Raw genomic sequence first — 14532 nt, 5'->3', positions numbered from 1 at the left:
TGCACTTGCCCCCAAAAGGGGTGTTTTATATTTACCTTCCAGGACTTCCAGGAGCAGTGCAAAGTAGGCTGCTGAGGGGAGTCTCTAGGCTTGACCTCTGTAGGTGGGGGCCTCAGTTTTCAGCTGCTCACAGCAAGGCAGCACATCCTTGGTGCAGCAGTTCCACCCCAACAACACTTCCTACGAGTACCTTTGGTAAATGGGGGCTGATTTACCACCTCCTCACCTGTGGTTATAGCTGTGTTTGAGATGTGGTTTTATTTCAGTGTGTGACAAGTCTCCCATGCAGTGAACTGTGGCAGCACCATCAGATAACCAGGTTTATTCTCCCCCCAGCTTTCTGCTCTGGCCATGGTTGGCAGGGCTCTGGGGCAGCTTCTCAGGGAGGGAGCAGGCAATGGGAACAGCCTCCACAGGGCAGGGAAACGGGGATCATCCTGCAGCTGGGGTGAGCTGGTCTGCACAGGGAGCCAGCCAGGCAGAGAAAAAGCTGGTTTAAATTCAGACTGATTATAAATGATGAGTTATCAGGGAGCATGAAGAGGGAACTACTGTACCTTTCATAACACCGATACCCTTTGTTGGACTACAGACAAAAGTAGGCTTTGACTTGAGACTACAGGAGAATACCAGATGAGGGTCTACAAAGATGGAACATATTGATCTTCCCTTTATCTTTTCAAAGCATTACCCTTTTGTGAAGCGTTCCTGTTTTTGTATAGCATGTCCCTATCTTATAACACTTTGTGCATTTCAATGCACCTATTTCAGGGAAATACGACATTAATGTTTTCTGTAATTACATTTTTTTTTTAACTGAATGTTTTTGAGCAATGAAATATGTATATTTTCAAACAAAAAAGTTCCTCCAAAATGAGATAGTAAAAGCAGGAAGGTTCCTAGCCTGGCACATGAAAGCACAGTTTCATGTTCCTCTCTGAAGGTATATTGATTTATATGAACTAAACATCTTTTTCTCTAAGCCCCAGCTCACAGTGGGTTGTTCTGAAGCATGCTGTCTTATATAAACTCTTAAAAGGGAAAGCTTTAGTAAGGAGACTGGAGATATGCAAATAGTTGGTTTGGTTTGTTTGTTGACTAAATCAAAACACTGGTAGAGAAAAATATCCAGACTCAAAATGAATTCTGTAAGCTTTTTCACTAAAATTAAAAAAAAAATATAGAGAAAATATTGAAAGTTCTTTAGGGTCACAATTAGATCCACTTCATATCAGAATGTCATTTAGAAATATGGAACTTAAAAGTGTGGGAAGATGTGAAAATTTTGAAACAAAACCACCTTTCTAAAGTTTATTTGAAAAAAATGCTACTGACAGTTACAGTAAATTCTTGTGGCCCATTTGGGGGGGCCTGAAGTCTTATTTTTGGATGAATGAAATCCCAGGTTAGCCAAGCCCCTTGTCCCCATGTGTCTTGAGCAAAGAGTGCTGTTGAGTCACTTCCACGTTCTGACAACATATGAATGGACCACTGGTGAAATTCCAGGAAATAAGGGTTGATTAATGCTTTCTAATAAAATACAGCTCTGTAATGTGATAAAACACACACCACCATTATTCAAGGTGCAAACCTTAAGAAAAGCTCTTAAGTTTTTGGTTGTTTTTTTTTTTTTAGTGAGGAAACAATTGAATCTGTCCCAAATCGGGTTCTTAATCCACAGCTGCTATAAATCAAAGAAGAAGAGAATTAAGTTTCAATTGACTTTCCCGACTTTGAGCATCAAACAAGGAATAACTTTGAAAGGCGGAGGGAATTCTGCAATTTAAAATTCAGATGCCCTGCACTGGTAAGCTCAGCAGGCAGCTGCTGAGGGTGCTGCAGGTCCCCAGAGAGCCCCTTTGCAGAGGCTTGTGGCCCAGCTGGGAGGTGACAGCGGGGTTTTATTGGCCAAACTGAACAGAAACGAGCAAAAAAAGGGTCTTGCAAACACATAAATGTCCAATGATTCCTTATTCCCTACGACTTCTCCTTCCCAAAATGACAAATTACCAGGATTGAAACAATTCAGAGTGTCAGATGGGACAATGGGATGTGTTTATTCACCTCAAGACCAACTAGAAGTGCAGGATCATAGCTTTGGAGGGTTTTCTTTTTCCCCACTTCTTCTTTTCTGATTTTTAAGGTTTTCTTTCAACTCAGCACACAAAGTTTGTGTTTCTTTTCTAATCGTGTAAGTTGCTTCGTGAAAGTAAAAAAAAATGGAGTGCCACAAGCTTTTTATCTGAAATTTTCTCACAGGTTTTAAAGGAACCTGATAAATGAGTGTGTTTCTTCCTTCTCTTCAACAAGGAAGAACTGGGACTTTGCATCTTTAAAAAACCTTTTTATTTCTGAAAGCAGTAGAGAATTCATAGGTCTGTGGAGTTGTGTGAGTTGATTTTGCTCTACTTTTCACTTTGGAAGGTGGGGAATTTACCCTCGAACCTGAAAAATCTGAGATGGGTCTTTTTTAAAGTCTGTGTAGGTTTTTACAGCCAGTTCTGCTGTAGGTTTGCTGGAATTTCCATGCTACTTTAAAATAGCACCTGTTACTGCCTTTGTTTTAATGGATCATTCTAGATGGTAGTAGAATTAACTACTAATATTTCTGTTATGTGCCAACTCCCATTTCCAACCTTTGCCACCAGAGAAACCCATGGAAAGAGAAAGATTCCTGTTCTGTTTTGCCTTCAGCATGGTCCTCCTTTCAGCTTTTCTGTAAATCTGTGTAAAGTGATATTGATTGGTTTTGGTGTCCTTGCTTGAAAGGCTGGAGCACCTTTTCCTTTTGGTGTGTGATGTTCTGGAAAGGCCTCTGTGTTCCAAGGTTGTCTGTTTGCCACTGAAGTCAGCAGAGGAAGGCCTGGGGCTGCATCCTGAGCTGTTGGAAACTGGAGCAGCTCCATTTACAGCTGGAGGATCAGGCCATGGTGTGAAGAATGCTAGAGGCATTTTAAAAAGACATGAATCTTGGGATTTATTTGTGAATATCATTATTAATATTAAATTAAGTAAAAATGAAAAAGAGAAGAAATTACTATGAAAGTGCAAAAGAACTGCAAGAAACAAACAAACATTACTTTTTAATTGGGTTGTGCATTTTCTAATTCCCTTTTCTAATCCAGTATAAGCAGCTGGCTTGTGACAATATATTCCCAGAAGAGTAAGCAGTTTTCCTCTGGCATACCAAATTGTGTCCATTGTGGCAGTGTTTAGTGTCTTGTGGGCTATCAGATGTAGATTTTTCATTCCATAAAATGAAAGGGTCTTGTCTTCCCTCTTCTCTGCACCCCAAAATCCCTGAATTCCCATTGGAGTAAGAATTTACTGTAAAACTGAACTATCAGCTGTACGATTTACTGGGTTTTAGGGGAGTGGGTAGAAAGTGTTCAGGTACTTCTCTGACCACTTTAAGACACTATCAGGTTTGCTACCAGGTACCACCACTTGGAGAGAGAGATTTCAGAGTGCAAAAAGTGGGTGAAAGATTTACTTTTGCCAGTTGTAAAACTCTCTGCCAAGTTCTTACTCCTTTTTTTTTTTATCCTCCGGCTGTGGGACTTTAATGCTGTCTTTGTGAGTAGGGTCCCCAAGGTGGATCCCTGCTTTTGGTGGCAGTCAGCAGCATCACTGCACCTGGGGCTGGGATTTCCTGCTGGTTTCCCTGCAGCTCAGGTACTGTTTTGATGGTGCAGAGCTCTCCAGGGGTTAGGATACCCTGGCAGCAGCAGGGGAATTTTACCAACATCTGCCTTTTCTCCTGACCTGCAGGGGATGTTCCAGTAGTTACACAGCACTCAGCACTTACAGCTGGAGCTGAGGATCTTCCAAGGGTTTTTAGGGTTTGCTTTTTTTTTGTTGTTTTGTTTTGTGAATGCTGGAGTCAGTCATGACTCGCTCTGTCAAACAAATTGTGTGTGATAAGTGAGTACATTGAGAGGGTTTCTTGTGGCGGAAACCACAAAAGAAACAATTATGAAAAAAAATCTTGTTCCTGATGCTTTTCAGTTGTAAAATGCACGGACAGTGGCTCAAGCCAAAAGCCATCCAGTGGGTTTTTTTGTCTGCTGTGTGTGCCTGCCTTTGCTAAGCTTGCAAACACGTGAAACTATTGTAGGTCCCATCTGTAGAACTCGACTTTCATCCTCAGCACCCACAGGACATGTGTGCAGCCCTGGGTATTTCTCCGTCTGCTGGCCAGGGCTCCAGGCATTGCAGACTTTACACAACAGTCCAGTTGTACCCACAGAAATGCCACAAGTTAAGTAGTTTTATCCTGCCCTAATCTCTGGCCCTCCATGGTTCAGCTCCTGATGGGAGCCCAGACAGCCCCTGTGAGCACTCTCTGCACAGGAGCTCTCAGCAGCTCCATGGAAAGAACAGATTTTCTTGCTGATTGCCCTCTGTGCTGCAAGTTCAAACAGTCCTGCAGTTCAGGAACAAAGAGATGGAAAATGTGGCTTAGAACTGTTGTGTGTGCCCTAGAAATTGCACTTCATTTCAGGTGAATTTGCAGTGTGTTTATCTTAGTACTGTGCTTGTGGTTGTCTGCAGCACGCTTTGGAAAGCTAGGTGAGTGAAAAAGAGTATCCATCCACTGATTCTGAGACAGATTTTCCTTAACATGAAGGTTTTACCTGGCAAAGGTCAGGCTCAGTACTCCTTGTTCAGTTTTCATGTTTGAATTCTCACCGATGCTATGTACAATTAGTGGCAATTAAATAAATTAACATTTTCAAGGCAGCGAATTTTCTCGGCACCGAGTCTGCTCTTTATATCCAGCTCTTCCAATTACATTGGTATTAGTGCCACATGGCAGTATTCACTTACCTAATTTTAGAGCAGGCTATTTAAAGAATAATCTGATGTATTCATTTATGTCATATGTAGAGTGGATGTTATAAAGATGCACTGTTCTTACACTGCTGCCCATTCTTATTTGTCCTGTCTGTGTATTATGTGTCAGGGGGAAGCATCTCACTGTCCCAGTCAAGACCAGGGTCCTGCTGTACATAAATGCTCTGTTCAAGCATTGAGAACAAAAAATTTAGGAAAGTGCCACAAAGGGGGGAACAGGGGATTGTAATATACATGCTGAAGGATTCATCAACAGAATTAATTTGATAGTAATCAGTAATTGTGTCTGTGACCAGTTAAAGCTAGTAGTAAAACATGTTCTGGGAATAATGCTTCTGGCTCTCCTAACAAGATCAAATTACAAGTCTTTAAGCCTTTTTTTACCCTCTGTTGCAGACCTGACTTGTGCACTCATGTGCTTGAAAAAGGGATGCCTGTTCTGAAGGCTTCCTAAATATTATTTCCTCAAACCAAACCTGCAGAACATTTGCCTGTGCAGGCAGTTCAGTTCAGTTCCCTCCAGTCAGGCAGGTGACAGTGGCACCATGTCTGAGCTGGGCTCTGGATCTCTGAGATGATGTATGACATGTGGTCTGTTTTTATGGTGTAGTGAATGCTGTCACCCCAAGAAATACATTATTCTTCCTTGCCATTCTTTTTCTCTCTCACATCCTGCATCCTCTGATGCCCTTCTGTGTGATATCACAGAAGTTCCCTATCCACCTACTGACCTTAAAAATCTTTAAGACCTAGGAGGAAAGCCTCGTTTGCTTTAGCTACAGACACATCAGACGAATTTGAGATCTTTATTAACTTTCTTTTATTTAACTTTTCTTTAGTTTTTTTTGTCCATTCTACTGTAGACTCTTCTGGTAAATCCATTGGATCCCACTGTATCAACCTGCCTGCCTCTTGTTTCCTCCTGCCCTAATCCATTCCATGTTATGGTTTCCTCTTTCCCGTGCTCAAGAAGTTGCAGTAATTCATGTGACAGACAATTACTGCTCCAAGAGAATTCCCCTAACCCTTTGTCAAAAGCTGAATGACCCCAGTCTATCACCTGAGCTATCCTTTAGTATTTACTCTGGCAGGGTGTTGTACTAATTGTGTTGAACAAAGCAGGTAGCAGGCAGCAGTGCTTGCTCACTGCAGCACTCTCTCTGTTAAATAGCAGTTGAAACCCCAGTATTTTGAAGCAGAGTAGCTCCATGCTGACCTCTGTCCAGGTTTGTCCTCCCCAGGGCTGTGTGCCTGAGGGATGGAGGGGAATAACCAGCCCCAACCAAAGCTTTGCTCAGCACTAGACAGCCCAGTCACTGCTTGTTGCTGATCTTTGGTTTATGTAAATCAAAAGCAGCTCAATAGACATTAAAGGATTTAACGTCAGGAATTTTTTGTGAGCTGATATTAAACACGGGTTGGATATAATAATAAATAGCATAAAGAAAACTACAGACCTCATCCTTCCCATGTTGTGTTTCCTTTATATTGGTGGAATGTGATCTGTCCTTCGTGGTTGGTGTTAATGTCTGTGCCACAGTCAAGACACTGATGCAAAATATCTCCCTGTATTTAGTATCAAAGTCAGTAAGTGATCTGCATCTGTAATTCTATACCATGATGTAGGGGCTGAAGGCTTACACAACCTGAACTGCTTGTGAGCTTGGCCAGAGGCTTGGATGCTGCACTTTCACTGTGGAGGGTTTTGGTGAGAAATATTATTCCCTCAAAATAAGTAAATATATAAATAAGTGAAGCTCTTCAACTTCATAGCCCAGAGCAAGATTGATTAATAGGGAAAAACACTTAATCTGTCTGCTCACCACAAAATTAATGACTAACAGAGAATGTCTTCCCAGCATCTCCAGATAAAAGGGTGATGAATATGTGTGCATATCATACCTGCATGTCTCTGTCTACCTGCAGCTCCCCTCTCCCTGTTGCACTTTCAGTGCTTCCTAGCAGATCTGTTGGTTTTCCATGTTTTTCTTGGTTTGGACTTTTATTTGTTTTAAGCTCCATATGGTCTCTAAATCAATTGAGATGAAGATTAATAAAAGCAAATTCTGTCACTTGCCTTATGGCAAGCTGTCCCCAGTTTTCAGATGGAGAAATGGAAAAGTAGAGAAGTTGTGTGGTCTGGAACAGGAAATGAAAGAACAGTTCTTTAAGCATTTGCATAGTCCAATATAGTCTTGAGTGTTCTTTTCCTACCAACTGGCTCATTTTCAAGCATCTTAAATTGGACTTTGCCCTTTACTGGGAATATTTGGGAATTCAACTCAACTAAATGAGTCTGGTTTTGTCATCCTACTTCCATCTGTTAAGGCTTCTCACTGCCAAAGTTTTAGGATGGAATTTTACCATACGTCAGCTTTTAGCTTCTTTTTAAGATGATATTTTTTAAAAAAATATATTGACGACTTTAATGCTAGAAGTGTTTTGGTTTCTATTTAAATATTCTGAACATCTCCGTTAAAGGCAGATACAAACTGTACTAAATGTTCTTTATTACTCATACATACAGTGTCCCTGTGAAACACATCATACATCAGAGGCAGCAGTGATTCTTCAGCTTTGCCCAGTGACAAGTCACCGTATAGCTGCTCTTTGCTAAAAACGTCAGTGTCAACTTTATTTGCCAAAACATGTTTTCTTCTTTCGAGCTGCCAGTTGTTGTTTCAAAATAAATGGCATCTAAAAATCTCATTATTTTTATTGTTTAAAGCCAGAGTTGGGTGCAGCTCCGGGGGTCAGAAGGTAACAATACTAATTTACCCTGGTGCTGCTGCACTTAGAATATTTAATCTCTTATGACTTTGACATGATGGCTGGCTGTGTTTCTTAATATTGTGGTGAAGATTTTGCTGGAGGGCCATGCAGCTCTTAATAATGTGCATCAAGACAGAGACAAGTAAGTAATGAATATTGTATGAGGTTCTTTTCCTGCAAGAGGATCAGCCTGGACAAATACCTGCAGAAGTCCACAGGCCTGTTCCTCATGGCAGAATTGGGACTGTGCTGATGATGGCCAAAGTTTAGTGTGCCCTAAGGAACTCAGTGCAATTCCAGAAGCAAAATATTTTTAACTATTCTAAGCCAGTGGTAATTTTCAGCTTTTTCATAGGCTGTCACCTGGATTGGACAGGGAGGAACATCCTTCCAGCTTTTTAGTGCCAGTGAAGAACTGCTGCTCACTTCTTTTTGCCTGAACTTTCAGTAAACAGACTTCTCCCCTAAAGCACAGCTGTGTTACAAACATGCTGGAACATAACACTTGATCTGGACAGTGTTTTCTAAAATAATATCTGATTAAATACTGATAAAAGGTCTGACTGTAAATTGTGATAAAGAGTAAAAATGGAAATGGGACAAATGGATTCCAAGGAGGAACTCGGGGTCACAGTCCACAGATATCAATGACAAAGTTAAAAACTGATTTGTTCCTGGGATTAGGAGCATCATTCAGGAACCCTTTTTTAAAAACAGCACTATCAAAAAGCATTCTCTGCTTTAGAGGCTCTACAGAGTATATGAGAAGCAGCAGAAGAGAGAATACACACAACCAGAAGACAGCATTCGTCAGTATGAAAAGTAGAAGTCTCAGCTTGCAAACAGCCCCAGCCATTGTTTAGCTTTTTGTAAGTTTTCTGGCAACAGGAATAAGTAAAGATGGATTTCACAGAGTATAATGAGGTAATTTCTATATCTGTAATAGCTGGATATTAAATTACATTTATATATCTCTTGCACATTTATTTTCTTTACTAGGACTCTCGTAAACACAGAAGCTGTCCTTGAAAGCTTCCCAGATTTATTTCCAGTGTGAGTCTCTATCTTATCACAGCAACTCTGAAATTCCTTGCAGTGAGTTATGATGCTGATCAGAAACATCAGTCTGCAGCTGAGGATCCCAGTGCAGCAGCTGTCAGGCAGGTTCCAGCCACTTTCCCTTTCTGAGGTGCAGTTGGACTGAGCCTCTCTGCCTTTTGTGGGACACAAGGTCCTCGAGGATTGTTTTCTGTTGTTGCAGGGGTAAACCTAAGTCATCTTTGATCATGGTGAATGGTGATGATCCTCTCTTAGCAAACAAGCACCTATTCTGAAATTACACTAGGAGGTAATAATAGGACATGGATAGAGGACTATGCAGTTGGATTTTAAAAAGGTAGGAGCTCAACTAATTCTTATTAAAACTGGTGAGAGCTGTAATGTTTATAAATTAGGGCTTTGTAAAATGTAAGCACGTGGGTTGAATATTTTAGTCTTGGCACTTATTTATATTCTGTTTTTTACAATGACAGGTTTATTGGGGTTTTTAATGCGTGTTTGGATAATTGTTGAGTTTTATCTGTATGCTATTTACTACAGGGTGGTCATCAGCACAATTTCACAGGCACGAAAGCAGCAGATCTGCCAGCAATTGTGCTATTATAAATCCTCTCTGTGGGGTCAACCTGTAGCTTTAATACAACAGGAAGAATACATCAGTAATGCACATTTGCATCACAGCCACAGGTGCTAGAACACAGTGTGGTCTGTACATTTAAAGAACTTGCAGGAATTCCCATGTGCAAGTGGGAATTGCTGCACTATTAGAAGGAAGCATCACAAAATTCCATTTGTGAAACTTCTGTTTAATCTTAATAAGTGAGTAATACTGCCAAAATTAAAAGGACATATATATACATAAAATATATATTATTTCTGAAATATGTGTTCAGATTTTTAAGGCACCTCATTTCATTTAGAACCATCCTCAAGATGAATTTAAAACTCAGCACCTTCAGGCTAATCTTGTGAATACTTAATCCCTGTGCCTTGCCCACTGCTTTGAGTAGGTCTGCTCATTAGGAATGAGAGTCTTTGCACACAGGGACTGTGACCCTGCTAATAAATGCTCGTGGCATGTCTGTAATAAGGGTGGCACAGAGGTCACCTCACTAAAGTAAACACATCCAGCACAGCACAGTGTGTTGTCATTCTGCTCCAAGTAAAGCAGAATTTGGTTGTATTCAGGGCTCTCCAGCCACCACACCCCTTCCCTTTCTGAGCCAGCACTAAATGCTCCCAACATAGAATCACTGCATGGAAATCTCTCATGGCTTTTGGGCTTCCAGCCTTTGTCATGCAGTGAGATGGATACCAGGGTGGGGACTCCTTCCTCTGCCTTACCTGGCCACAGCCCCTCTCTGCTGTCAGGGACTTGGTCAGCTGGGAATGTCCCCAGAGCCTCTGCAGGGTGGCAGGTGGAGCCTGAGGGACCTGGCAGCATCTTATTGCAAGAGGAATTATTTGGCTTTAGGCCCTCCTGTGTCACTATAACACTGGCTTGACACCATCTCTGAGGCTGCAGCAGAAAAGAGGCTGGTTGGAAACATCTCCAGCGTGAGACAGCTGTGGCTTCCTCATTTCTTTCTCTCCTAACCTGTACTTGTGCAGAAGCTTCCTGCAAACATCGTGTTTGTGCAGATCTCATCTCCCAGAGTCTGCCGGCACTGTGGGGAGAAGGGGCTGCACAAACTCCAAATTGCCCAAGTATTTAAGGGGCTGCAGTTCCTCTTTGCAACAGGATGAGGGCCTCAGCTCTGTGTGTCTGGGTATTCAAGGGAGATCTGAGACTTTGCTGTCTGGTTTTGTTGCTGTTTTCTTCTAAATAAGTAGAAAAGTAGAAAATAAAGTAGAAAAATATTAGGCTATATTAAGACTCTAAGCAATGTGCTAGTAAATGCAGTTGGGATTTCATTAGGAAAGTGGTAGCTGATGTCAGTGAGTGTGAAAAACTACAGCTGGAATCTACAATTGCCAATCATCACTGGCATAATATTTTGTCTGTCGTGTCTTTTTCTTTCTTTAAAGCTGGTGTTCAAATACTTTAAACATCAAAGCCTTCCCTTCTACGCATTATTCATTCTTGCAAATGTCTCATATCATGCAGTAGAATGATCAGAGAGGTATGTCTCTTTAGATATGGTAAATCAGTCTTGTATCCTTCTGGAAAAGTGGTTGGGAATGATTTTATGGTTATTAATTTGAATTCAATATTTTTTTTTTCAACTTAAGCTTTTTAAAATTCAAAAAAACTTTCAAGAAACTTTTCAATCACTCTCTTCTTGCCTTTCCTCAGAAGTAAAATCTTACTTATTTTGTTTGATCAGCCAATTCCTTCATCTCCTCCTGGGGACATTAAAATGAAATTCAACAGAAAACACCTCATAGAAAATTGAAACTCATATTGGTTATCTGAGTGTGTACCCACCATGCCTGGGACTGTACAACAGAAGGCATGGAGCCTCCAAGGGTTCTGTGTAGGGATGGCATTTTGTAGGTCTGACATGGTCTTCTTTAATACATTTTTCTGACCACTTTTTGGGAAAACTTGAACTTGAGAACTGTCCAGATGGTGATAATGGGTATCTTGGTCATACTCAGTTGCCACACAGACAGTTTTCACTAGCTGGCTAAAAAATCGTGTAGTCCCTCTGTATTGCTTTAGGTTGGTAGCTCCAAATGAACTTCAGATTGACTGGGAGTCTCTTGCCTTGAGTAGTTATGGGCTCTGCAGGTAACGGCTGTAAGATGGATACTTTCATAGAGTTCTTCTCAAAATATTTTAGTTCTGTGTTGTTTTAAGTGAAATGTACTGTCTCTGACCTCAGAGGCTAAGTAGAACTGGATTTTAAAATGCAGAAGCAGCTGAAGTTTTCCTCTCTGACAACATCTTCGTGCCAAGATGGGGCACTCTGCAGTGACCAAAGTCAACGCAAGCAAATATAACTATTGTAAGATGAACACTGTGCACGACCAAGCACAGCTTCAAGGAGAGCCACAGACAGGAGCAAGGTTTGTTTTTCCATGCTGCAGTTACCAGCACAGCCTCAGCTGTCTGACAGCCCAGCAGCAGCCCAGATTTGCCCCAAGGCAGTGAACCATCTTTGCTCCATTAGGGGAGATGCCTGTGACAGATGGCTATTTCTGAGTGCTGACTGGTTTTTGAGAGCCTTTGCCTCTGGCTGCTCAGCATCACCTTCATCTTCAGCCAGCTGTCCTGCATCCAGGTGTTCATTTTGGCCGAGCACAGTGGTAGCAGAGAGATGTAAATAGTGTGATCACCTGTAGGCTGTCACTGGAATGCACAGTTTCTTGGTGTGTCTTTACAGCATCTTCCTCATCCCTCTTGGATGATGTGAGTGGAAACATTAGCCCTGTGGAGACAAGGAGGAGTGAAAATCAGTCAGAGGGTAATAGTGAGAGAGAGACACTGGATTTGTGGTTTGGAATGGGATCCTGACATTGCCTCTGGCTTGTTCCGTTGACTGGGAACAAACCACCAATGCCTTCCCATGGTCCCCATTTTTAGGATGGAGCTGATTCATATGGTTTCAGCTAAAGCATTTTCACTGAAGTCCAGCTGTTGCATATATTGATTTTAATCTAGCTTTCTTTTGGCAATACACACCTTTCTGTGTGAAGAAAAATTGGAATGTGACCCTTTTGGGTAGGAAACAGTGACTTTAGCTCAGTACTCTTTGTGTGAAAATATTTCAAATGGAGTTGTTTTGTTTTGTTCCACGGAAAAAAAGAAAATACATTTTTTGATCTTGACATTTTTCCAAAAACACTACTGCTGTCCTTCAGCTCTAGTTTATCTTTTGTAACTTGCTTTGAGATCTCTGGAGGAACAGTGATCTATACAAGCTAGCTAATATTTGAATGGTGTTAGGTGAGGTTTCAGCTGTGTAAGCATATTCTCATGTTCTTCTGTACACATCATAGACTATTTTAAGCTGACCATTTAAAACCATTTATTAGGTCAAACAGTTGTTTCCTTTTGCTAAGCCAGTCATGGATGAAATCATGTCTCTGAAAGAGCCCATTTAAAACTGCAGTGGTGCAAAAAAAGTCCTCCTCAAAACTTGTTAAACTCTCTGAGAGAGTTGAAGGTGTTTTACAGCTCTTGGGACAAAGTATAGGCTCCTGTCAGAATCCAAACTGAGTTCTTGTGGCCAGCTTGTGAACTTGGAGTTTATAATGGAAACAGGGATGTAACAGATTCTTAACCATATCAAGGCCAGCAGGTGTTGCTATAATATATTAAATGCTGTGGAGGCACCTAATAAGCTGCACTTGAGCATTAATTCAATATGTTTTCTTAAACCAAATTGTTATTGGCTAGGAAAATGTAAGGCTGGGAGAGACTTGCAGTAAGAATACTGCTGAAATAATCTAAGCACTGGAAAACTGCAGGTTCTCAGCTGCTTCTGCTGAGCTGACTAGAGAGTTTCACTACAGCTTGAGTGAAAGAAGATCTGACCCTGCATTTGGGCATTATTTGCATTTAAGAACCAGTACTGTAGCAAATAACTAAATGCTGTACATATTTCCATAGAGACACAGCTATTTGCAAGACATGACACTGCAGGAACCTGTGGCATCTTTTTCCAGGGATAAGATTGGATGATGGTGAAACTGCAGTCTAGGCTTGTTCCGTGCTGCTGCATCTCTCCAACACAGGTTTCGTTGGTGATACCCAAAAGAAAAGGGGAGATTTTCTCTAAGACAGAAACACATCATCTCAAAGAAACTGCACCCTCAGGGGCCTTGCAGAAGGTGAACAGCAGGAGAGTCAGAAGTAGGACCAGCAGTGGAGATTTTATACCTCAGGAAACCCTGAGCTGGCCTTGCCAAGTTACAGCAAATTCACAGAGGTTGTAACTTTCGCTGGATTTTGAGTTGGCAGCTCCTGAAATCGAGAAGGAAGGATGAAAGGGAAAAAATTCCCAGAACCAGGATGTGAGATGGGTATATTTCTTTGTATAAAAAGAGGATCACTGTGAACAGGAATGGAGAAGATGTTGAAAGGGGTTATTTAATGTCCACTGGCATCGAGCTTAGACAGTTAATGGTTTTAAACTAAGAGATGATCAATTTAAACTAGATATAAAGAAGAAAATTTTTACAATGAGGGTGGTAAAATACTGGCCTAGCTTGCCCACAGAGGTGGTAGATGCCCCATCCTTGGAAACATTTGAGGTCAGCTGGGACAGGACTCTGAGCAACCTGATCTAGTTGAAGATGTCCCTGTTCCTTGCAGGGTGGTTGGACTAGATGGGCCTTTAAAAGTCCCTTCCAACCCAAACTATTCTATGATTCTGTATTTCTGTGTATGCTTGGCAGGACTTCTCTTGCATGTGGCCGTGGCCCCAGCCGTGTCACTTCCAGGCAAGATCCCAAGCCGGTGTTGTACTTTGGCTGCTGGGAAGTCCACGGAGCTGAGCGAGTCACCGGCTCTCCCTCCAGCTGGTTTCCGCTTATTTCCAGCGGTGAGACGGGTGTGGCATCACCTCACCTGCGGGGCTGCAGCGCGGCCAAGGACACCCCGCCCGCTCTCGGGAGCTGCCCCTGGCGATGCTTGGGCAGGACAAGGGGAAATGTTTGGGCGACCAAGGGAAGATGGCCCCCGGCACGTTCCGCGGGGCAGCATCACCTCCCGCTCGGTCGCGGCGGAGCTCCGGGCTGGCGGGCGGCAGGGCCGGGGCGCGGGGCGGGCGGCGCGGGCGAGGCGGGGCGGCGGCTCCTCCGTGTGCCTGTGGATGAGATCCCCCGGAGCACGTCACTGCGCACGGCGCTCTGCGTTCGGGGCGAGGAGGGGGAGCGAGCGCGGACGGGCGGGCG

This window comes from Pseudopipra pipra, chromosome 18 (genome assembly GCF_036250125.1).
Source record: "Pseudopipra pipra isolate bDixPip1 chromosome 18, bDixPip1.hap1, whole genome shotgun sequence".
In the NCBI taxonomy this organism is placed as follows: Eukaryota; Metazoa; Chordata; class Aves; order Passeriformes; family Pipridae; genus Pseudopipra; species Pseudopipra pipra.
This window is presented reverse-complemented; position numbering follows the sequence as displayed.